Raw genomic sequence first — 26490 nt, forward strand, 5'->3', positions numbered from 1 at the left:
TGTTTTAGGATTAACTCTGATGGTTTTACCCGAGTCTCAGAAAGCTCCGCTCTTTTTAGTGGAGAAAACTTCCCACAATGAGAACCTCCTTCTTTTCATGATGTAGGACAGCTAGAGAATTTGTGATTCTGCTAGTGAGAAAGCATTGAGTACTCATGCAGTTCACCGGTTGGTCACAACAGTGGATCCAGCTATGGTTTTGAGAGACCATGACTTTTTAGGGGAAATTACTGTGGTTCAAATAACATGACATGCAGGCTTAATGTTGTTTAGCTTTAATACCTTTATATGAAATTAATAAAAAAAATTATATATACCTTGAAGATTTATAGTGAGAAGTCAAAACATGATATATGGAAGGGAATTGGTACACATGTAGCACTTAAAATTGTGATTTCATGCTCAATTTTTAGCATTTAAAGTAGAAAGTTGTTTTCAAAATGAGAAATAGAAGATTGCTGTTTATCTCTTAAAACTGAATTAATGTGGACAATTGAGAAATTCAGAAAAGAGCCATGTTCATGGGAAGTCTGCAATGACCACACCACCCTGCCGTGGTGTAGTATTAAAATTAATCAATTTCCATCTGTCTTACATATACCACATATTATCTCCAAAGATGTTTCCTGCTGCCGTTGTACTGTCTGCTGGTTTTATTGCTTGCCCAAGAGAGATAATACTTCCTTTGTAAATGTGAGTGAACTGGTTGGAAAAATGAACTGCTTATAGCTGATTCTATAGGACAAGCTTAATTTATAATAAAATGGTTTTGAATGGCTGGAGTCAAGTAAGAGAAAAAAATCTAAATATCTATCACCCTTTTCTATAAGGGAGCATTTGTCTTATTAAAAAACTTGCCAAATAATCACTATTAGCAACTTCAAAAAGGTCCACCGTGCTTAATGCTTCTTTTAGCATTTAAAACATCTGCTGACTTACACAAAATTTCATTTACTTACTCATGTAACAACATTCTTTGAGAGCCCACAGGGTGTAAGTCATTACTCTTAATTTTTGAGGCAATATTTGAAAAAGTCTAAGTTGGAATATTGATAACTGAAGCAATATGTAAATATACAAATACGTGTTTACACACAGATGTACACTTCTCTTTATCCATAGTTCTCTATGTTCATAGATTCACCCAGCCATAGATTGAAAATATTTTTAGAAAGTTGCATCTGTACTGAACATGCGCAGACATTTTTCTTGTCATTCTTCCCTGAACAATACAGTACAGTAACTATTTACATAGAGTTTACATTGTATTTAGTTGTGATATGGATTCTAAAGATGATTTAAAGTATGTGGGAGGATGTGTATAGATTATGTGCAAATATTACACCATTTCATATGAGGGCCTTGAGGATTCACAGATTTTGGTATACATAGGTGGAACATCCCTTGTGGGTACCAAGTGAAACTCTGTGTGTGTGTGTGTGTGTGTGTGTGTGTGTATTTGTGTATGTGTGTGTTTGTGTGTATAACTCAACTGATTTTCATTCGATCAATTTAATTCAATTCATGAAATTGTAAAGGTAAATTGCTAGATCTTGAAGACACAGAAAATGAGAAAGTAATGTACCATTCCATAATTTCTTATGGAATATTTGTTAAAAAACAACACTGTGTAGGAATTATGAAATACATATGAAGGCTAAAAAAGTTGAAAAATGAAATTATTATGCTAAGATGGAAGAAATTGAGGAAATTATCTTAATTCTGAAATTGGGCAATGATGGTGGTATGTACTAAATTTTGTCCCCCAAAATTCATTTATTGATGTACTAACCCCTTAAATCTCAGAGTGTGATTGTATTTAGAGAAGGAGTCTTTAAAGAGTAATTAAATTAATATAAGGTTATTAGGGTGGGCCCTGAATCTATATGTCTGTTAATTCTTAAGAGGAAACACAGGCACACAGAGAGAAGACATATGAGGTCAAAGGGTAAAGAAACCAATCTAAAAGCCAAGGAAAAAGGTCTCAAAATAAAGCAAGTCTTCCAAAACCCAGATCCTGGACTTCTAGATTCTAGAACTGAGACAATAAATTTCTGTTGCTTATGCCATCCACTTTGTGGTACTTTGTTATGGAAGCCTTAACTAATACAGCTGGCATAACAAATAATATAAAAAAAAGTGGGAAAAATCTTCACCTTGTTTACCAGTTGTCAGCAGCCATATTTCCCCACTAATTCTCGCACTTACTCTGTGACTGGTAAGTTTCCTAGCTTTGAGTAAAATCAATTAACTTATAAATTAGTAAGAGCATCCTTTCCACTTACATCATATGATGGTTCTAAGGATTGTTTATAATTTGAAAACACAGTGTAGTCAATTAAGAACTATAAAAGATGAGACAAATTGACTTGGTTAAAGAATATTTTCATATTTCATGTAAATGTGCATACTATATGCCCAAGTCAGTAATTTAATGAATAACAGTTTTTTTGAAAAGTCTTTAGGCAGCTATTAAACTTTAATTTTTCAAACTGTGATTGATATAAAAATGTTACTTCTATTAATGATTCATTTAATTTTGATTTTTCTGTTGATGGATGATTTACATCTGGTCAGCTTCAGAAATGACACCTTATTACTCAAAGAAGAGTATTGGGGTTCATTTCAAATCATTTCTATCTTCTAGAGAGATGGAATCTAAAAACTCCAGTCAGAATGTATCTTACTTTATTTTTTAAAAAATGAGAGAGAGAAAGCTATTAAAGGAACATTATTACAGAGTAAATTCAACTTTAATTTGGACTGGATTTCCTTTACAAATATAAAATACAAAGGACATGTTCAGGAAGTTTTACAAAGAGCAAGGAGGAGAGAGAACTGAAGAATTTGCTGGAAGTGTTCAGTCTTTGAAGTGATAAAGGAAGAGGCAGCACAGGGCAAACTGAAATGATGCCTCAGTTGTAGATAAGGGAAAAATGACCCAGGGCAAAATGGACATGATTTGAATGTTGACCCCAAATCACAGTCAGTAACCAGAACACTTTCTTTGTATACATTTTCCTCTTAATCTTCTATTTTCTCTTTCATACCTTCTCTGGTTCGTCTGCACTTTTATTTGAGTACTCGGCAGTTGACCTTCATGACTTCATTTTCCAATTCACATGCAACTATCACAAATTGAAAGACTAGCATCTGAACTCTAGCTCTCAGGAAAAAAAAATTTTTACTTTAGTAATTCAAATAAAATCTGCTTTTAAGAGTGGAATATAGCCACTGGAAGAGAAGTTTCATCTCTAGAAACAAGTCAGGTGAACCCACAACATGACTTTTTAAAAAACTGGATAAGCAAAAATATCTTGTTGCTTTTTAATAGTGCACTTTCACAAACTAAATGCTACTGTCCCCAGAGATTAAGTGGCCTGCTAGTGATTTGCAATTCACTTAATAAAATCTATGCAGTAGATAAAATCAGAAAATCAAGAAATCATTAAAGGCATGAAAATGAAAGTGTAATGCAAGGCAAATGTATTATCTTAGGCATAAAGATGGATAAATCTTTTTTACTGTATACTATTATTATATGTAATAGTGGAATTCTTTGTGATATATTTGTACATGCATGTAACATAAATTGATAAATTGCATTCTCCAGTACCTTCATTTTCTCTCCCCTCCTCCCTTCCCTTCATCCCCATCCTCTGCTCTAGTGGTCTCCCTTCTATTTTTATGAAACCCCTCACACCTTTAACATTTCTTTTCTCTGTAGTTTCCACAGCTGAGAGAGAACACATAAACCATGATTTTCTAAGTCTGGCTTATTTTGCTCAACAGGATGACCTCTAGTTCCATTCATTTTCCTGCTAATGACATAATTTCATTCTTTTTTATGACTGAATAAAACTCCTTTGTGTATTTGTACCACGTTTTCTTCATCCATTCATCTCATGATTGATAGGCTGGTTCCATTACTTATGTATCATGAATTACACCGTGATAAAAATGATTTTACGTGTATTGTTACAGTATGCTAACTTTAATTCTTCTGGAAAAATTCAAAGGAGTGACATAGCTGGATTATGTGGTGGTCCCGTTTTCAATCTTTTGAGGAACCTCCATACTGGTTTCCTTAGTGGTTGTACTAATTTACAAGGGATGGATAAATCTTAAAAGGATAAAGCTGACTGGGGACAGTAAATTGTAAAATGATACAAAGGATGAAATATATTTATGAAAATATTTAAAACAAACACATTTAAAATATCATACATACATTTGTGGTGAAAGTGAAGTATGCATGAAAATGATAACACAATGTTATGTTAGTGATTACTTCAGGGAGGAAAGGATCAAGGGTGAGTGTGATTTTGATTTTTTTTCATGAATTTTTATTTTAACATTTTACTGAGAATAAAAAATAATCCAAAGTTGTCAAACTCAGAGATAGTAATGACCCCTACCAATAAACTCTGCTGTCTTAGACAATTCGTGCATTCTAATAAGTAACTAATTATGGTAATTAAAACCAACAAAACTTGTAAAATCAAGCATAAAACATCTATAAAAGGCCAAAGTATAATAGAATGTTTTGTGAACAACACATTATAAAATCTGCTTATTCATAATATAATGCAAATTCTCCTATAATGAGACTGGACTCTTCTCCACAAACTTATTTTATATTGTAAACCCTTGGCACTCTTTAGCCAATTTGACTGTCATCATTTCCACTCTTAGCCCCATTCTAAAGTCCTGAGGAAGCTACGAGGATCCATCATCAAACTGCACTTGCCACCAAATAGAATAAGAATTTAGCCTGTGAATAAATAACTTATCCTGTTGCAATAAAACAATATGCTATGCTCATTATCCTGAATGTCTTGGGAAAAGTTATTTTCAGTCAAGCACTAGATACTTTCACTTTTCTAAGGTAGAACTACTCTCTTCTGACTTTTAGAAATAAATTGGATTCAAATGCAAATACTTTTCAGGGAAAAAAACACAACATTGATTTTTAACCCAGTTTGGGAAAATAAACATTAAAAAAGAAATGTTTAACATTTTGTATACATTCTGAATATAAACACCTAAATCAATACTGACAATTATTTACTGTCACAAAACTTTTTGTAAAATATTTCCCCACCAAAAAAGATTCATTCTTATTTCTTAAGAAAGCAAATATGGTAACATATTGTCAAAAGCTAATTCTAGGTGGTAAGTTTATATGTGTCTTTTTCATTTTTTCTGAATGTTCGGAATATTTAAAAATTAGAACTAGGGTTAGCTCTGTAATATGTAATTTTATGAAGATATGTGATTTTATAAATATTTTTCCCAAAACCTAATATACTCTAGGAAACCATTTCATATATTTAAAACATAATTCCTGTATCACATAAATCTTATATGTAAGTATATAATATAGTATTTCAATAAAATTTATAATTATATATGTAAATATATTTAACATTTTAGATGATTTAATGTTGCATTTGCTCAATTATACCCTATTTATAGACAGAGGAGATTGAAACAATAGATGAGTTGGTAAGAAGTAAGAAGCAAAGTACATTACTTATTTGGATGAATCAAATTAATTGTTCTCTAAAATTAAAATTGACCCCAAATAAAACTCACTTATTAAAATATAAGTGCTCATCCATATTTCATTAAATACTCTTTATACTTAGAATGACATCTTTATTCATGACTATGTATGAATTCATAATATGCCAGTTTCTGATTGGATAAATGATACAGCATTCAGTCCAATAGGAATAACACCATAATTGTAAAAATGAACTTCAGGGAATATCTTTACTAAAAGCAGAATGTAGAAGAGGAGAAAGTTTGCTTTTGATACTGAAGTTTTTGGAGTGCATCCTGATATGTTTAGGAGGTCAAATGGGTGATTCAGTTAGATTACATAGAGCTTCATTAAAATGGACAAAACCTGAATCAGCTTTTGCATTTTCTTGTTTTAAAAATGATATCTGTCTAGTTACTACTGAAGATTAATCACAAAAGAAAAGCTCAGAGGCCTCCATGGACTGTCCACCCAACACCTGGGCCTCTTCACTCTTGGCTGCACCTTCATCCAAGTTGTGCTCTTCAACTTTGTTCTCTGACAACAGTTCTTTGGTCCAGGGTTAGGCACCTGACTTAGGCTGATTTCCCACAGAAGATAGATGCTTGTTTGTCCAGAGACAGAAGTTGTAATTTGTATTTCATCAAAACTATGATGCCGTTGTTGGTAATCTGCACCACTATTTTATTTACCACTAAGAAACAAATGCTGCTAATGAAACATGCATGTAAACTTATTGAAGGAGATCATTTAGTCTTATTTTAATAGGTTTTAAAAAATCATATCACTCTTCTTCATACACAAAGAGAAATATATAAATAAAAGAAATTGGTTAAGTATTCCTAATAATTGTTTCCACTTTGGAATTTGACTGTTTTGAATTGGTCTTTGACAGAGTTGTTGCTGTCTTCTTTGCTTTCCATACAACATCATCCTGCATCATCATAAGCAATGGCAATCTAGCGTTTTTTAAGTTATCTGGGTCTCCAGCATTTGTTTTCAGTCTGCTGTGGATTCTTAGTCTTCATATTTTGGGAATAGGAGCAGTCAACAATAACTATGTCACAAATACTTTTTGGCCATGATGTACATGAATAGGTCAGTCACCATACAATGACTGCCAGCAATGATAAGGCACACGCTATTTTTGGAAATGTTAAAAAGTGAAAATATTTTATATGCAAGCCAAGAGCCATTTTCCCACTCTATGAAGAAAGCAGGTCTACTGTAGGAGAGAAGAATAAAGCTATGGTAGAAACAGAGCTGAGAGAAGCTGAGGAGTCCTCATGATATGTAAGCCCCTGGTTCCAAGAGTTCCTGGGGTCCAACTTCACCTCTGGTATTTTCTTGACTTGGTGGTTCTGTAAAATGCCCTAGGAACCCTGTAATGAATTCCCTTCATGGTTTTGGATTATTTGTAGTGGGCACTAGTAACTCGTTCTCAAAAATATTTTCATGAATACAGATTTTATAGTGTTGTATCTGTAACAAAACATCTTGTCTTTTTAATCTACGCATCTATTGAAGATGGAAGAGAGAAGTAAGTTCATTCAAAACCTGCTCAGTGTTCTCCTAGGCAAATAAAGCTGTAGGCAATAGGACAGATTTCCTTGTGAGGAAAGGTGTCTGTTGGTGCTCAGATAGGAAGAGTGCTGAATGAGGTTGTGACACCAACTCCAATATTGTGGTTCCCAGACTTTTCAAACTTATTTGCTGGGTTACACTAATTTCTGTGTTAGAATAAGCAGAAGAGTTGGAATTCTACCTTTGCCACTCTGTTGACCTGGAAATAAGGTATGATGTGACAAATTTAGAATAAACTTTTTCCCACAGGATTGACTCACAGGAGCAGATGGCTTTGAGAAAGAACTCTTTGTCATCCAACCAGTAGATTCGCTGTTTAGCTAAATCGGCAAAGGACTGTTCAACAAAGAGATTTATTCTGTTAACAAAGCATTTCTTGTGGCCTCTTTCTGTCTTGCAGATATTCTAAGTTGATGCACAGATGTGTGATCTTTTTTATAACTATATAGTCTTTGTTCATGGAAAAATTCTTCATGGAAAAATTCACTGAATTTGTTTCCTTGGGAGTAAGAGAGGTCTTTGCATTTCACTTTAAGAAGTTGAGAGAAGCAATTTAAGTGTGGCTGTACAGGACAGTTGCTTGATTTAGATTTTCAGGGTTTTGTTTGTGCACTGCTAACAGTGTTAAGGTATTGGTCTCATTACCAAATGGACTAGACAAGCCACAAGATACATAGTGATATACCAGTGGAACATATTTGACGTATGAAGAATTTTCTTTTGTGTCTTTGTCTCAAAGCTTCATCCTCTTTAGACTTCGATTCAAATGGGTAACAGAGTCATAATCCCTTAGAAGGCTATTTCCTGGATTAGCAAACCTGTTGCTAAAATGTTTTTACATACTTGGGCTAAAAATATTGAATAATGACAATGTGCTATTAATACTTGGCTCATGTGAACTTATTCTCTTATGTATATATGTACTGATCAGTTCAGAAAAAATATGTCAGTGCATGCTTCTCTTTGCTCAGAAAAGAAGGTTTTCTTATTGCTGATGTAATTAATTTGCAGTGAAGAGTACGAACCTAAATTTAGATGAGGTGTCTGGGGAGGAACTGCTTTGTATCAGTAGTACCTAAAGTATCTCCTTACATATGACATTGATACTAGGATTTTAGAAATAAACTGCCAAACTGAAAGCAGCAGTAGAGATCAAATATTTATAATTTCTTTCGTTTTTCTTTGATTTTTCTCCAAATAAAACTTTTACTTATCAAAATAGCCATCAAAAGATACACCAATTTAATCTAATAATAATAGAGTTCTAAACATGTTAATGTATTCCTAGGGGTGTGGAAAGAATAAATAGGAGTAGTTTCTTACTTTTATTGTCTCTTTTGAATTTTCTTTCAAATGGTTATCACTTTGAAATTCTTTTGATGAGACAATATAATGAGAGATGTAATTAGGCTGTGGGTCATACACACTTGGGACTGTTAGGCAAATTACTCCTTGCCTCAGTTTCCAGACCTGTGAAATGTGGATGAAAATACCCAGTTTGAAGTGATTTTATAAAGATAGAATGATCAGGTTTCCGAGGCAATTAATGTAGTGAAGAGTGCATGGAAAGTGTTAAGTAAAAGTAGCCTGATTATTGTAATGGAATAATAGTGTTGATGGAAGAGAGCATTCTCATTGTTTTCTTGAGAAAATGAAGGCAGCTTAAAGTACTTCCACATTTACTTATTTGCAAAAAGAAATCTAACCACTTGGCCTTAATTTTTCCTCATCTGTCTGATGTGAGGTTATTATTTTAGTGTGTCATGAGATCTTCTGTGGGGTTCAATTCACAGATTACTGATTCAGTGTGTAGAAAAGGACCTTGATCAGATAAATTTGGTATGAATTTGTCTGAATTACAGAAAACAGAATTTGTAAAATATGAGAAAGATGACTGAAGGAGAGGGCACTCATATTTATGTTTTCCCCATCTTGGTCTTGCCTACCTTTCCAGAACCCATGGGAGAAAGAATCTCCCTCTTTGCTGGCTTTCCCCTGCTTAGCTAAATGGATGCTCACATCTCAATCACAATCAGAAGCAAGAGGCATGTAGAAAGGACTCTGGTTTTCAGCTGCACCATCATGGATTCCAGTGGCAGAAATGTCCAGTAGGAACAGCATTTAGTGGTGGCAGCATCACTGGGAGGGAGCAAGACACACAAAGGCAGAGGCAGTACCTGACTGTCTGCTCTGCCATGGTTTTTATCAGTCCTTTAACTGTCTCTGGTTCCTGCTCAATTGCTGGTCTATTTCTTTAATTTCTCCCTTGATTTTAGTAGCCACTTAATTTCCTTCAATAAATATTTCTCTATTTAAGCCAAGTAAGATAGAGTCCGATTCTTTTATTTTCATATACTATATTTGTAAATAAACTCAGCATAATTCACGTATTTAAATAAGTGGAATCTCTTAAGATAGTCCATCAAGGAAGTATTTCTTTTGCATTATCTTTTTCAGTGTCATAAAGATATATGCTCTATTACTTTGTGATCAGAATCAGCTCTAAAATATTTTGGCTACTTAAAAAAAAACTCAATTTAAATTTGATTTTAAAAAGTTAAGTGAGGATGTTGAATAGAGCTTGCCACTGGTTCAAATAGAGATTGCACAGAAGGCATTTTAAAACCTTTTTGGTACTGATTATACTGTCAACCTGTGTAGAACAAAAGTTCAAGGACCTACTTTTGAAAGTGACATTGGCTATTTTAATCCCCCCTTCCACCCCATGTTTTCTGTTCCTTGTCATATGATGCCCTGTACCATCTTGGGGCTTTTCTAGCAAGAAGTCCATCGACAGGTATAACCCCTCACTTTGGACCAGTCTGTGAGAAAAGAAAATGATTTTATTTGTAATGTGTTAGTAGTAAGAAAAAAACAGATTAATACCTCGGTCCATAACTGAACACTCAGTGTTCTAGTTCTCTTTTCAAAACCACCATGTGGTTACTTTGATTTATAACAGTAATAAAACCTGTAACTGTGAGGAGCAAAGAGTTTCTTTGGAAAACTATGAACTGTCATTATACATGAAAATATATTTCTGAATTTGATAAATTTAAAGAGATCTATGCATTTCTTCTCTTACTCAGTAAGAGATGACTGTCATCATTGCGAATATTTTGAGATTGTTGAGGCTTTTGTGATAAGGAAACTTCTGGCACTTGAAAAAGGGAGCCCATGCTCATTTCATATGCATTCTTTGTTCAAGATCGAATCTTATTAGATTGACTCTAGTTCTTCACCTCTTTCTCTATCTGTGATCTTTTCCATGGAAATTTACGGTTTTCCTCACCAACCTGGAGGTGGGCAGAGTGCACTTTCATACTCTTTGCTTTGGCCTAGGGGATGTTGCAAAGCCCAGGTTTCTTTACTTTCTTGAGCTTGTGCTTCCACTAGGTGAGGACATACCCCGCCAGCCTGAGAGCCAACACAGTGTGCATTCAGATTTTGAGCTTGGTTGTTACACAGCATCATGTAGCAATAGTTTATAGTTTCCAAAGGGTTTGAGTGCTTTCAGGAAAAGGTTAAATTGAAAAAAAACAAAAAACAAAACAAAACAAAAAAAACACCTAGGGCTGGGGTTGTAGCTCAGTGGTGGAGCAGTTGCCTTGCACATGTGAGGCAGTGGGTTCCACCCTCAGCATCACATAAAAATAAATAAAATAAAGGTATTGTGTCCATCTACAACTAAAATAAAAAATATTTTTAAAAAACTAATTAATATTTAAAAGCAATCTCTGAAGAATCAGTCTTAAAAGAATCTATGAATTTTAAGTCTAAGTAAATTTCATCTTACACATCTGAGAAGCCAGATGATTTTATAATACTGTATATATGAATAGATCATTGATTCCTGTTGTTCTATGTTTTTCAGTGATAAACGTGGAAATATTTAGAATATGGGTGATAGATTTGCATGTGACAGACTAATATATGAAATCATTTATTTGAGTAATTCACACTATTCTAAAATTATACTAAATATCTAAAAATTACAGGAGCAAGGATATTCCCAAAGTAATTCCTACATGATCACTTATAAGACAAAATATAGAATTATCTGGTTTCCTCAATTTATATTTCAAAATAAAATAAAAATTCCAAATTTCAGTTATTCATTTTTTTTGCTATTTGTTGCTATCAAAAGATGGTCAATTTATTTTAATCTTCTTTAACATTTTCTATTTCTAAGAAAACAAGTCTATGAGATTCTTTAAATAATTAATAGTTCTGAAATAATTGAGGCATATGAAAAAAAATTCCAATTTTGTCCACGTTTTTCTCTTTTATTTTAGTAAAAACAGTTTAAACATAATTGCCAATCTTAATGAAGTTTTAATCCTATAAATCTATTCTTAAATTTTTTTTGGTCACTTTTACTTTGTAAGTAAACTAGTCATTCTTTGCTAATTGTAACTTGATTAAAAAGTGAAATTATGAAGGATGCTAGACTGTAGTTCAGTGAAGGTAGAGATTTTTGTGATGCGTTGGTTCACACACCTGGAACCCTATTGGGAACCTTATTGGTACTCAAGAGAACATTTGTTGAATAAATTAAATGGGTAATTCTTGAGTCAACGGGAGTCGTTTCTCAACTCATCCTTTGGAGGCTGCTCCCTGGTACTGCTTGGCACTACTCAATGTTTAAGAGAACTCGTACTGTGACTCATGAAATAATGAAAAGTAAGAAAGCCTATTTCCTGGCCATTTTCTGGTTGTTGCACACATGGCAATGTACCAGGGAGTCACTGTCACAAATTTTCTGTACTTTGAAACTCTAAAACTCAGCAGGCATTTCCCTTTTGGCGAACGGAGATACTATTTCAAATGTTGGTGTCCCTCCTTCCATCACAAAATCTGCTCATTTTCTTTCCCATGGTCCTCTCCCAAATCAGAGATTATTTACTATTATAGGAAGTCTAACTTTTTGGCAGGGTTGACTGTTTCAGAAGGAAAGTGAGTCCCCCTGTGAGGAATGCCACGGTTGGCATCTGCTTTCAATGGTCTATTTAAGCTTCCTTTTGCTCCTATCTGGTCTGTCTTCTGAGTGCTTCCATGTTTTTTTTTTTTTTTTTTTTTTTTCATTTTAAATCTGCCAACCTAAATTTTCCACAGACCACAAAGCCCAGTTTGAATCTTCTTGATTCTGTGACACACTCCCTGGCTATTTTGACTTTCACTAACAATAATAACAACAATAATAGAAGTAAATCTGATTATTTATTATGCAATGAACACAGTTATAAATATTTTAAATAGATAGTATCACATAGTCCTCATATGACAGGTCCATTCTGTTGTCAGGGCAGGGATGATTGTGTAGAAAATGAACACATAAATAAACAAGTTATCAATATGTAGTATGTATGATGATGATAATTGTAGAAGAAAATCTGGTTTGGTAAGAAGGATAAGTACCACTGGGGCTGGGAGTCTGGGCATGTTGACTATATATTTTATACAGACTGTAAACAAAAAGGTGAAGAAAGCGAGGGAGTGCTCCAGTTAGATACAAGAGTACCAAAAAGAAGGGTGCTCAAGGTGAGGAAAGGGCAGAAGCAAAAATCTGCAGATGAGTATGGGATTGATATGTTAGAGCAACAGAAGAGCTCTAACAATGTGAGTGGGATGCGTGGGGTGAGGTGTGGGGGAAGTGAGGGAAGTCAGAGGTAAGAAGGGGCCATATTTTATTGAGTCTTATAAGGACTTTGGCTTTTACCCAGAGTGGATTTGAACTGAGAAGTGACATGATCTAAGCCGAGGTTGATCTTCTGTGAAAAACTGTGCAAAGAGAACTAATATAGCCTTCTACTTAGTCTCCTTGTCAATATTATTGGTACATTTGCCTCCAAGTTTAATTTCGACCTTAAGGGAATATAAATTGTGTGTGCAGTGTTTGACACAAGAGCATTGAAGGGGACGAAAGCCTGAGTTGCTGATAAGGAAGAAGTGAAAACCAACCCAGAGCCTCAGAAGGTTTTTTCTAGGAAGAACTCCTTAAAGGTTGTTGGGACTCCCTTTCTAAGGGCCATTCCCATGGATCCACATAGTTTCTATTGAGTAGGTTGCTTTGATTTAGTAAATATGTTTAATATTTAATACTTTCAGCCATTATTCAAAGGGTTCTATAGGTAGTAAGTAAGGAGCCTTCTTAACAATCTTTGAGGTGGGCTCTATTAGTTCAGTTCTATATATGGCAGGTTGAAGCACCATTTGTTGGGTGCTTACCCAGCTATGTAGACAGAGATCAGATGTAAATTCCCTCCTGAGTGGGAGACTGAACAAGATGGTCTATAAAATTATCTATTCTGTGGTTAGAAATGTGGCAGAATTATATGTCAGATTTTTTTCTGGGAGAATTGAAAGCCAAAAGATTGTATAAAACATTGCAGCTATTAAAACGTGCCTGAAATTCTGATTCGAAAAATTACTTTAAGCCAGATTGAAGCTCTAGTTCTCCTAAAGACCCATTGTTATTACTGTTAATGATTAGCTTTTGACCAGTGAATTATGTGAAAATTCAACTGTTTTGCCAACTCTCTCATTACTTGGTCCTGCTTGCACACCTGTCATAATCCATGCTCCAAAACACAGTATAATTATAGGATTCAAGTGCTGCTCTCTGTCCAAACTCTTTAAGGTACTAAGCTTAGAGCTTTGAAAATGCCACCACCTTCTTTGAAGCAAAGAAAATGTTTCCTAATTGGGGCCTGACTTTTTTGAACAGAACTATTTGAAAAGGGAGTCTACACACACAAAATCATAAAGGTTATCACTAAGGGTCATCATAAAAATCTCTTAAGAAAATAAAATACCTGAATGAATATGGTTCTGAATTTTTTACTCCAAATGAAGACTGGTGAATTTTTTAAGTCTTTCGGGACTTAAAAAAGACTGATCTAAAAAAAAACAGGTAGGTGAAAGGCTTTTACTTTACGAAATGCCACCTGAATGTGTGTGAGCAAGGATGTAGTAGATCTCAATGGACCAGAATGGGAGGAAAAGAATTCAATAATTTAAGTCAGCTTTATTGATGGAATTAAAGTTATGACAACATGACCTTTTCCTGTTGGAAAGTCCATGGTTGGCTACTTCTGAAATGGTAACACTTAACATGCTTTGATCTGGGCTCTATCCCTCTCGCTCTCTTTTCAGTATTTTTCCCTTCCTTAATTAACAAGTATGATTGCTTCGAGGCTGAAAGTGGGCAGTGTCTTGAGGGGATCTGGAGAAGAGACTTCTATTTGTCTTATACTATCCCATTCTCCTCTTCCTCCTTTTAGCAAATAAATTCTCTGAGAGGTGTTTGACCATGTGTTTGCCCTGGTGGTGTCTACCTTCTGGCCTCCTTGCAGCTCCATGCTCCATGTGACTATATTGCAGGGAGTGTTAGGGGAAGCGATGTGTGCTGCTTTCAGGCCATGCCCTGGAGAGTAACTGTTTGCCCCCTATTACCTTATCCCTCCTTTTGTAGATGGAAAGATAGATGTGAGACTGCTGAGTGGGCTTCAGCTTCAAACATGTGGATGAAGTCAATACAGTAGGTAGATCCTTCCAGGTTTAGACTAGGAAACAGAAATCAAACCAAGTAGTCAAAACAGAAACAAATTTAATAGAGTAAATTAAAAAAAATGATCAGAAGGTCTAGCGGAAAAGAAGGCAGGGAACTGCTACAGGACAGTTGATTTTAGGTTCCTATCATTATACCTGTGAGGCAGAGAGGTCAGGTGAATGCTGCAGCTCTTGTCACCTTTGAAATCAGCTTGGATCCCTCATACCACTACAGAGTAGTGTTTAAAATATTGCTTCTGCAAACACATCTGTTGGAAATTGCTTGAGAGCCACCAGTGTATTTGATGTTGTGAGAAGATGACTTCTATCTCTCTTCCACTTTCCAGATTATGAATGCCCCTTATTGGCACAATCAATATTATATCTAGAAACCTAGCTGCTAGACAGTCTGGAAAGTGTAGTTATCTACTTTCTGACCACTATGATCAGGAGGTATAATGTACTCCAGGTGTCAATAAAAGGAATCTAGAACAATGAAAATCAACAACATAGGATTCTGGGTCCTAGACCCTGCAGACAGGCTGACCAGTCCTAGACCACACACCAGAGTTTAAATGAGAAAGAAATTAATTGTCAGATCGTTTTATTATTATTATTAATTTGTAGTTGAATCTAAGTTTAATTCAATTTTTTCTTAGAAATTGGACATTATGATTAATAGGTAGTCTTGGATAAGTCTGCAGCCAGGTAATAGGCCATCATTGCAAGTTGAAAAGCTGATGTCCCATATTATGTAACTGCAAACAGTGGGAACACCATCCCCAAAGGTCCTAGGAAGGCAGTACATTTGCACGCTGAGGATCACCTTTAGGGAAAATAGTAAGAGTAATTAAAAGTGCTTTTGTTGCTGCTTTTGACAAAGTCAGAATAAAAGATATTCACTTAGATAGTCACATGATGGACAAGGAAGTTGCCCCCCAGAGAATAAATCCAGGTTTACCAGATAGTCTATTCAAAGAAGTTAGTCTGATTCAGAGAGGGGAATCTTCATAATTCTTGGCCAGGAGGGCTCAATAATTGTCAAAGACCAGTGGTGGCTATGTACTTAGAATTTTCTCCTTTTCCCAATGAAGAAACCTTATTCCTACTTCACTGTTAGAGATCATAAGAGGGCAAATAACTCTGTATTTTATTGTGTGGGATGTCAGACCATATCCAGACTTGATGCATTTTACCACCCAGATACACTAGACTTTGAGTCAGATGCTGAAACTGGGTAGGGCTTTGGCACTGGGTCACCTGGAGGGGCAAAATGTGTTTTGTTTATGGGAAGAGATAATTCATAGGTGGCCAAAGGCTCAGTATACCATTTGATATCTGCTTCTTCTGTAATAAAACTCTCAGTTTGGGGTTTAGTATACCCTGATATGAATTTTGCAGTTTACCTTGCTCTTAGATGGCTTTCTAATTCAGTCTGGACCAATAGTTCTTAGACAGAAATGTTGACAAAACTTCCTTAAAGATATGCATATACATGCACACTCTGCCTCTTCTCCATCACTTTGGCTATTCTGTCCCCAGATATGTTGATAACCACCATCTTGGAATATGAGAATCATTGTTCTCAATTTTAGAGTTGAAAAAAGTAAGATATAAAGCTATCATGATCAGCCTGTTGGCAGTGTTTCACAAGCTAAATCTTGTCAAACTTGTAGAAGCAGAAAAAATTGAGGATTTTATCCTGAATCAGAAAAGGAAAAAAATTTTTCTTCTTTTAGCTTTAGTTTTGGTTGACACAGGAATCATTGTTTTATGTTTTTTTGGAAATGCTCATACATATTCACTCATTCACATGACCAATATTTTAAACCCACCTTGGAATACATAGCTTTTATTCCCTGAGAAGAAAGCAAAATTAATGTAAGGAAGGATTTACTTATAATACAAAATGACTCATACAATGTTTTCAATTAAGAAAGAAAGAATTCAATGTAACTATCTCAACCCCAGTTTATGGTCTTTGTTTTTCTCTGGTTTCTTTTTTGCTTTAAGCAATGAAAAGGATTAATTCTGTGTAGTAATTTAAATAGAATTACTTGCTAAAAATCCTTTGCCAAGATCAGTGAAAGGGGATTAGTTTTAAGCTGCCCTAATCAGAATATTTTTAAGAGAAAGACTATCAAGGAATAACTATTAGCATTATAGTTACATCTATTTTTTATATCATTTGTAATATATATTTTCTTTTAAAATTACTTATGAGTAATTATTTATGGTTCTTGATCATAGGTTTTTGGATGGCAAAACATATAACTAAAGCTATTATGTTCTTCAATTTTTCTGTTAGTATTCTATATTATTATAGGAATATATTCTCCTTGGGTAAAACTAACACAGGAAGATTATTGCTAAGTTCCTTTTGTATCACTGGACTCTTTTGGGGCAATATCAGGTCTCTGTCTAATAGTCATGATTTTCTTCCTTTCATCCTGGTGCTAGCAAAAGTAGTCTCAGTGCTGTTTCTCATCTTTAAAAGCAATACTGTGGATAAACATTATTTTTGAGAATCAAGTATAATCTACCCAAAGAAGGAACCAGAATAGATAAAGAGACTTAGAACAGGAAATCAGCAGATATTAAAGTATATTTCCAGATTTTTCAAAAATTTCCATAAGAAATTCCAAAATAGGATATGTGTGATAAAGAAACTACTGTTTCTTCATTTATTCTTTATGGTTTATATTTTGACACATTTGTTTTGATTTAGCATCCCTTATTCCAATCTTATCCCAATACCTCTCCTATGACAACTGACTTGGGACTGTCATTTTTTATGCTAACAGTCCTCATTACTCCATGCTTCTTAAGGGAATAAAATAAATTATTAGACTACAGGGGCAAAAAAGTAGGACTTCTCAGAAGAGACCAGGAGAAATATTTAGAAAGGCAAATGTCTATCTATTCATGAGAGTTGGTAGAATAGAAATGAATACAGGATTCAGAATCCGGGACCTCAGAAAAAGTCAAGTTCATCAGTGCAAATACAAGGTGAACTCTTATTCTATGACACTTATTGCTCTATTTTGTATTATTTTCTGGATCTGCTCTAAAAGGGCTATAGAAGATGAGGACAAATCTCTAGGGCTAAGACAAGAGTAGAGTATGTATGCAGTCATACAGAGAGGTCTATCAGCTAATAAAACCCAGGGAGAAAGTAGAATGCACACACGGAGGAATCCATTTTTGGGATCCCTATCTTTTTGCATATAAGATATAATAAGTGATTTACCTTATTAATCTTAGAGTAAATAATATTCTATTATTCCTTTGGAATTTAAACTTTTCTATTATCCATTTTAAACATTGCTATTCACAGGCATGAAAACATGAGACTGAGAATATGAAGGAAAAAAATGTTTCAATAGGATGGACTTTTCCTTTTTATTGATTATTTTTAATTATCCATAACATTAGGATTCATTTTGGCATAATTATAAAAGTATAGAATATAATTTGTTCTAATTCCTAGTACTTCCTAGGACTTCCCTCCCCCACCCCCACTCCCCCTGTTCCCTTTCCTCTATTCTACTGATCTTTCCACTATTTACTTATAGTGTTTTTTAAAAATTTGTGTCTTGCATATGATGGTGAGATTCACTGTGGTGAATTCATATATGCACATAGCAAAGTTAGGAAAGATTCTATAGAATGGATCTGATATTTCTCTCTTAGATTGTGGCTTTTCATCAACTAAGTATTTCTTAAAATAATGATGGAAATGACATGCTACCTTGTAAGGTACCTAGTATAAACATATTTGCTTTGTGATTGCAGTCAGTAAAAAGAGGGGGACTATGCTTTGTGAAAGCAATCTTCCATGGAAAAGTAAGCTGTCATTCATCTAAGATCATTTTATTGATGATTAAGAAGCCAGTTAAGCTGATTTCAGTCCCTTGCTTTGCATACTAAATAGATCTTGTGGCTGTGATTCTATAATCCTCTCCTATGGGAGCCCTTGGCATCCTGAGTTGGGCCACTTAACCTTTCAAGGCCTTGCATTCCTCATCTGTATCTTGGACACATCAATAATAATACTTTAATACTTACATTTTAGGATAATCGCAAGGATTATGTTAATGAATTCAATAAAAGGGTTAATAATAAGTTAGCTAATAAGTGCCCAATAAATGTTTTTTATTATTCTTAAACTCTTGGAGAGATCCTTTTCTGAAGTATTATCAACCTCATTTTACAGATGAAAGTACTGAAATACAAAGAGATTTAAGTGACATTTAAGTATTTCTGTCATTAAGTGGTGGAGTAAAATTCAAACATCTAGGCCTTTGGTCCAATTTTTCACATCCTTCTCTGTCTTTTCTCTCTCTGTGTGCTAGGGATTGAACACAGGGCCTCACGCATGTTAAACAAGAACTCTACCACAGAGTTATACCACCAGCACTGCTCAAGTGTCTTAATATGCTCATTATTAATTTTAAAAATAGGTTTAGCATTACTTTGCAAATGCTCATCAGTTATATGTGTGTGTATGTGTGAGGTGCTTTACTACTGAGCTACATTCTCAGCCCTTTAAGCTTTTTTTTTTTTTTTTTTTTAATTTTGAGATGGAATCTCACTAAATTGCCCAGGCTGGCCTCACACTTGTGATCCTCCTGCCTTAGTCTCCTGATTAGCTGGGATTATAGGCATATGTCACCATGACCAGCTTATAATTTGTTTTTATACTATTCTTTTCTAGTTAATTATAAACTGTTCATCAAAGTCAATTTTTTTTTTATAAAAAAATCCTTTTGCTTACATTGGTAGTAGTTGAAATTGAATAACTACTTTAGAAGTCATGTTTATATTAAAGCACTGTGGATGGTCATGATTGTGTCATAAATATCTCAAGGTTAACTAATCAGATTTTAAAAGTACAATTGAATTTTTATATAAATAAAAATAGCTCTATGTCTTACTCACAATGTCAGCTCTTATACCTAAAAAAGGAAATTTTGAAGTCCAAAGTGACTTGATTCTGAACATTGTGATTTATTTATGTCATAAGTAATAACCAAACATAATCTAGATTCTGAGCCTTCACATCTTTAAAGGAGTAAATATTCTTCATATGATAAGCATGCAAATGACCAGAATTCCAATTAGGATTCTTTCTCTTAGCCATTCTAATAAAGATGTAGGATTAAAACAAACATGTAAATTAGATACTACTAGTGAATATTGCCACAGTTGGAAAAATGGGACTACCTAGCAGCATCACTGAGCAGTGGACATTTACTGAGGTCCCAGCCATGCTTTGGATAACAAAACGGTTATGAAAATGTGATCTTTTCTTTACATCAACTCAAAGTCAATATATAAAGGAAAATCTTAAAGTATTTCTAAAGTAAGAAACACTTTCCAGATGTTTCAAAAACTGATATATGGATGTCATATTAAATGAAACAGCAAGCGGTAAAATTAATCAAGGAAAGTGAGGAAGCTGAGTTTTGGATGAGATTTAGAAAAATCAAAGCATTTATGAACTCTATTTCTGTTAATAGATGGAAGGTCTTACTTGAAAGATCTTCAAAAATTGTGATTTGAGAAGGAAACTTCATAGATGTTAGCATTTCCCCAACTACCCTAAATTATATTAAATGTTCAAAGTTGTTTTTGGCCTTCCTCTTCAGAGAGTGAGGTGCTTGAAGGTAGGGATCATGCCTTTAATTCCAGCATCCATCACAATGTCAAACACAAACTGATACTTCACAATACTTTGAACCAGAAATGGAACAAGATAAAGTATCTGTATACATGGTGTGTGTGTGTGTGTGTGTGTGTGTGTGTGTGTTGGGGGCAACTTTACAAGTGGGGCAATTCATGTGGTTGTAGGGGCAGAGAATAAAATCCTAGTTATATAAATGACATTTTGGGAAATAAAGGAAACTTTACTCATTCCCTAATGTCTTGACATCCTTTAAAGTCCTTACCCCAATGATACAGTGACGAGTTGAGAAATAACATACCTAAATTACAATGGGGAAAGACTTGACCTGTACCTTAAAAGACACTTGAATGTGGAAGAGTAGCCAGTGCAGACTGTGAGGCACAGGTGTTCCCTGCTCCGCGCTGGCAGTGGCCCGTTTCTGACAGGCTGCCACACTGGGCACAATCTGAGGCTCCCAGGTGGTCTTCAAGGACAGCCTGCACTGTAGCCAACTCATCCTGCTGAGGTCGCGGAGAGGGCTTAGGCATCCTACCAGGATCCATGGAAGGTAGAAGTGAATTATTAGCAAGCAAGGGTTGACATTTGGGAAAGTAATTCCTGACTAGTGATAAAGAAATGATTAATTTTCTCAGGACAGTTGTGCTGTATTTAATTCTACTTTAAGGTCAGTGCAGACTTTGAATGAATATTAAAGAGAAAAGATATTATTGTGAATACTTTAACACACTGTTTACCTAAAAACTTAACATATGAGTGAATTTCCACACCTAAGGGATATTCAATTTCCCTAGCATTCCACTATGGATATTTTCTTTGAGGTCCTAGTAAAGACCACAGACAGCTTCCCAAACACAACCTGAGACAGGATAGTTTCCTCTTGCATTTTAGCTTATGCTGGGCTCTGTAACTTCAGGCTCTTGGAATACTGTGAGGATTATTAAACTTAGACCAGACACTCCAGCCGAACCTGGTACAGAAAAATTATTAACCCAAGTCCAGTGAGAAAGATCCTTGAGGTCACATTCTCACCCTCTGCCTAGTCCCTTCTCTACCCCTGTAATGCCTTCCAATATGCCTGATCATCCAGATCACTTACTCTGCCTTTTACCTGTCTTTGAACTCTAAGAATTTTCCTCTCTTCTTTATCCCCAAACAGAAATATACATCTGTCCTTGCTAACCCCTTATGCTTATGGTTTGTAATTTCTGCTTTTTGAAACACAAATACCTTTGTATCTGTAACCTCTTTAAACAACCATCTCTCTATTTCTGAAATAGAAATACATGTTACCAAACTATTTTACAACTCTGATTGACTACATTTAAAAATATCCCCAATAGTACATATTATAAGTGCATATTGTAGCCCTCAGAGCATCACAGATTGGATGACGCACGCTTTTCTCCTGAGGAAAATCCTTTCATTATCTTTTCTTGGGTGAAGTCCTTTTGTTTTTCACCTGCCTCTTGGAGTGTCTTGCCCTTGCTCATGAGTTCAGTTTCTTCTTTGAGGTCTACAAAACCCATGGGTAAATCTCTGCCAACTCTAAAGGTTCAGAGAATTGTGGATTTACTTAGACACCTGTTTGCAATACAAGACTAGTTATTGATTTATATGTGTGAGCCATTTCCTATTGACTGGCTTATTCATTTTAAAATATAATTTAGTAAAATTGGGAGAAACAAAATTATGGAAATCAATTACTTAAAAAATGCAATGGCACTAAGTAGAAAAATATTCTTCCTAACTAATGTCACCAGGAACTTTTCTTGTTTCTTTGTCATAGCAGAGTTCAGAGAATTGTATCTGTTCCATTTGTGGTTTCAAATAATAATAAAATTAACCCATATGGTTATAATAGTATCCTTCATAAACATTATATTTTAATTCCAGATAAGTTTTATGAGAATTTACTGTACTCTTCTTCCAGTCTCAATTGCTTTGGGAGCAGTGGCTTGTGGTGTAGACATGACCAAGTCCAAGAACCATGCCATGCACAACCAATCCCAAAAATGGCACAGAAATGGCATCTAGAAACCCCGATCACAAAGATATGAATCTCTTAAGTGGGTAGACCCCAAGTTCCTGAGAAATATGCATTTTGCCAAGAAGCACAACAAGAAGGGCCTGAAAAAAATGCATGCAAATAATGCCAAGGCCATGAGTGCACGTGCCAAGGCTATCAAGGCCCTGGTAAAGCCCAAGATGCCGCAGTGTGCCAGTCACAAGCTTGGTGGCCTCGCCTTGCTTGCTCATCCCAAGCATGGGAAGCATGCTCATGCCCACATGGCCAGGGCTCACAGGCTCCGCAGGCCAAAGGCCAAAGCCCAAGCCCAAGCCAAGACCAGGCTGCAACTCCAGCTCCAGCATCAGCTCCACCACTGGCTCCAACTCCTGCTCCCCCAAGGGTGCCCAGATCCCTGCAAAGATTCCATAGTAAAAGCCTCTGAATGTGAGGACAGAAGGACTGGTGTGACCCCTTAGCCCCTGTCTATGGGGACTGGCATTCTGCTGCGCTGTTTGTACAAATAAATCCAGAAGTGCGCGCGCACACACACACACACACACACACACACACACACACACAAAAGAATTTGTTTTACTCATTTATGCTGATGAGCTGATGAATTTATCCTTTTGTTTTCTGTTTTTTATTCTGATAATTCTTATGTAGACTTGGGCTTGCTAAATCACTGCCAGTATGTGTTAAACCAAAACTTTAGGAGGCAATGATATATACTTTTGGAAGCTTTATTAAAAATTATGGGGATATCAACCTTTAATTCTCAGGCCCTCTTTTCATTTTCTCTCATGCCCCACCATGGTGTTTGGAAAATGGGCCTCATGTTTATTTATTTATTTTTTGCAGTGCCAAGTTTTGAATCCAGGGTCTTATGAATGCTAGGTAAGTACTTTAGAACTGAGCTCACTCCTAGTTCATAAGCCTCATTGTAATGGGATTCTTGTAAATATGGTAAGAAGGAAAATTAAAAGGGATCCTTATGCAAACCATTATATTTACCAGTAGAAATACTATTTTTGGAAAACTCAAACTCATACATAGAATGAATTAGAAATTATAAATCATTAATAAAAATACTTTCTTCCAAACTAAATATATTGTATTTGAATTATAGAGTATTCAGACTTTTGGTTTGTTCAATATGAAATATTTTCTGAAAGTAAAAAAGTAAAGAACACTTGTTTTTCAACATTTTGTTTAATTCTCAGTGTATAAACACAAGCATACGTACAGAGTTTTGGTTAGTGTGTGTGTATATATATGTATGTACATATATATACATACATAACCGAAGTTTCTGTATACCAACATTGGGAAAGATAAAATATTTCTCTGTGAATGGCCAACTTTCTCTGCCAATAAAACCAAAAGATTACATTGATTATGTCAATGATTAACATTTATATTTCTAGAACATAATATAAATTTTGGTGTGCTCTTTCCTTTTCTTTTTTTTTTTTTTTTTTTTTTTTTTTTTTTTTTCCCAACCCTCTTTTTATTTTTATATTTTGACACAGGCCTCGCTAAATTGCTAAGGTGTTTGCTAAGTTGCTGAGATTGTTCTGGAACTTGTGATCCTCCAGCCTCAGCCTCCCCACATGGGAGGATCACAGGTATGAGCTACCATGCCAGGCTTGAGCGTATTAAAGTAATAGAGTATTATGTTGGGTACATGCAAACTGTGCCTTTGATCCCAAAATTAAATGGTATTATAACCTATATAAAAAGCTTTGGGAAAGACAGCCCACAGAATGGGAAAGAATATTTGCTAACAATATACCAGATAAGAAATTAATACCCAGAATATGTAACAAACTCTTACAGCTCAATAAGGAACACCCAACTTACAATTAGATGAAGGTCAAGAACAGACATTAATCCAATGGGGTAAAATACGAATAGACAATAATCACATGAAAACGTGCTAGACATCATTAATCATTAGGGAAACGCAAATAAAAACTACAAGCAGGTCACTTCCTCCCCAGTTCACCCCAGTTTGGCTGGTGGGGTCCCACGCAGGTTCAACATGTGTATAGAGAAGTGTTATTTCTGTTTGGGGCCCATTTACCCCTGCCACAGCATGATGTTCATCCACGATTATTTCAAGGTATTCAGATTCTGTAAATCCAAATGTCATGAGAACTTTAAAACTAAGCACAATCCTTGCAAGGTCAGGTGGACTAAAACATTCTGGAAAGCAACTGGTAAAGAACTTAACAGTGCCTATCCAAGAACATGGGAGAACTTTCCATCTTCTAAGGTTTTCTTTAATTTCTTTCTTTCGTGTTCTGTAGTTCTCATTGTAGAGGTCTTTCACCACTTTTGTGAGATTGATTCCCAAATATTTTATTTTTTTCAAGGCTATTGTGAGTGGGGTGATTTTCCTAACTTCTCTCTCTAAAGATTCATCACAGAGGGGTGGGAGGGGTGGGGGGAAGGGAAAAAATAACAGAATGAATCAAACAACATTGTTATATGTAAATTTATGATTACACAAATGGTATGCCTTTACGCCATGTACAAACAGAGAAACAACATGTATCCCATTTGTTTACAATTAAAAAAAAAGAAAAAAAGAAAAAAAAAAAGAAAAGATATCAGTTTCTAATTAAAGGGAAAAAAACAGAAAAAAGTGTTTAAAAATAGGTATTTTTGGTACTCTACTTCCTGACACTTATTTCAACTCTATTGCTTTGTATTTTATTTTATTTTATTTTTTTATTGTAAACAAATGGGATACATGTTGTTTCTCTGTTTGTACATGGCGTAAAGGCACACCATTTGTGTAATCATAAATCTACATAGAGCAATGTTGTTTGATTCATTCTGTTATTTTTTTCCCTTCCCCTCACCCCTCCCACCCCTCTTTACCCTCTATACAGTAGTTCCTTCCTCCATACTTGCCCCCCTCCCTAACCCTAACTCTAACCCTTCCCTCCCCCCCATTATGTGTCAACCTCCACTTATTAGCGATATCATTCGTCCTTTGGCTTTTTGAGATTGGCTTATCTCACTTAGCATGATATTCTCCAATTTCATCCATTTGCCTGCAAATGTCATAATTTTATCATTCTTTATGGCTGAGTAATATTCCATAGTATATATATACCACAGTTTCTTTATCCACTCATCAATTGAAGGGCATCTAGGTTGGTTCCACAGTCTGGCTATTGTGAATTGAGCAGCTATGAACATTGATGTGGCTGTATTTCTGTAGTATGCAGATTTTAAGTCCTTTGGGTATAGGCCAAGGAGTGGGATAGCTGGGTCAAATGGTGGTTCCATTCCAAGTTTTCTAAGGAATCTCCACACTGCTTTCCATAGTGGCTGCACTAATTTGCAGCCCCACCAGCAGTGTATGAGTGTACCTTTCTCCCCACATCCTCGCCAACACCTGTTGTTGCTTGTATTCTTGATAATCGCCATTCTAATTGGGGTGAGATGGAACCTTAGGGTGGTTTTGATTTGCATTTCTCTTATTACTAGAGATGTTGAACATTTTTCCATATGTTTGTTGATTGCTTGTAGATCTTCTTCTGTGAAGTGTCTATTCATTTCCTTAGCCCATTTGTTGACTGGACTGTTTGAATTCTTGGAGTAGAGTTTTTTGAGTTCTTTATAGATTCTGGAGATTAGTGCTCTATTTGAAGTATGATTGGCAAAGATATTCTCCCACTCTGTAGGCTCTTTCTTCGCATTGCTGATAGTTTCCTTTGCTGAGAGAAAGCTTTTTAGTTTGAATCTATCCCAGTGGTTGATTCTAGCTTTTATTTCTTGTGCTATGGGAGTCCTGTTAAGGAAGTCTGGTCCTAGACCAACAAGATGAAGATTTGGACCTACTTTTTCTTCTATAATCTGCAGGGTCTCTGGTCTGATTCCGAGGTCCTTAATCCATTTTGAGTTTAGTTTCGTGCATGGTGAGAGATATGGGATTAGTTTCATTCTGTTGCATATGGATTTCCAATTCTCCCAGCACCATTTGTTGAAGAGGCTATCTTTTCTCCATTGCATATTTTTGGCCCCTTTGTCTAGTATGAGAAAATTGTATTTATTTGGGTTTGTGTCCGTGTCCTCTATTCTGTACCATTGATC

The sequence above is a fragment of the Sciurus vulgaris genome (genome assembly GCF_902686455.1).
Source record: "Sciurus vulgaris genome assembly, chromosome: 8".
Lineage (NCBI taxonomy): Eukaryota > Metazoa > Chordata > Mammalia > Rodentia > Sciuridae > Sciurus > Sciurus vulgaris.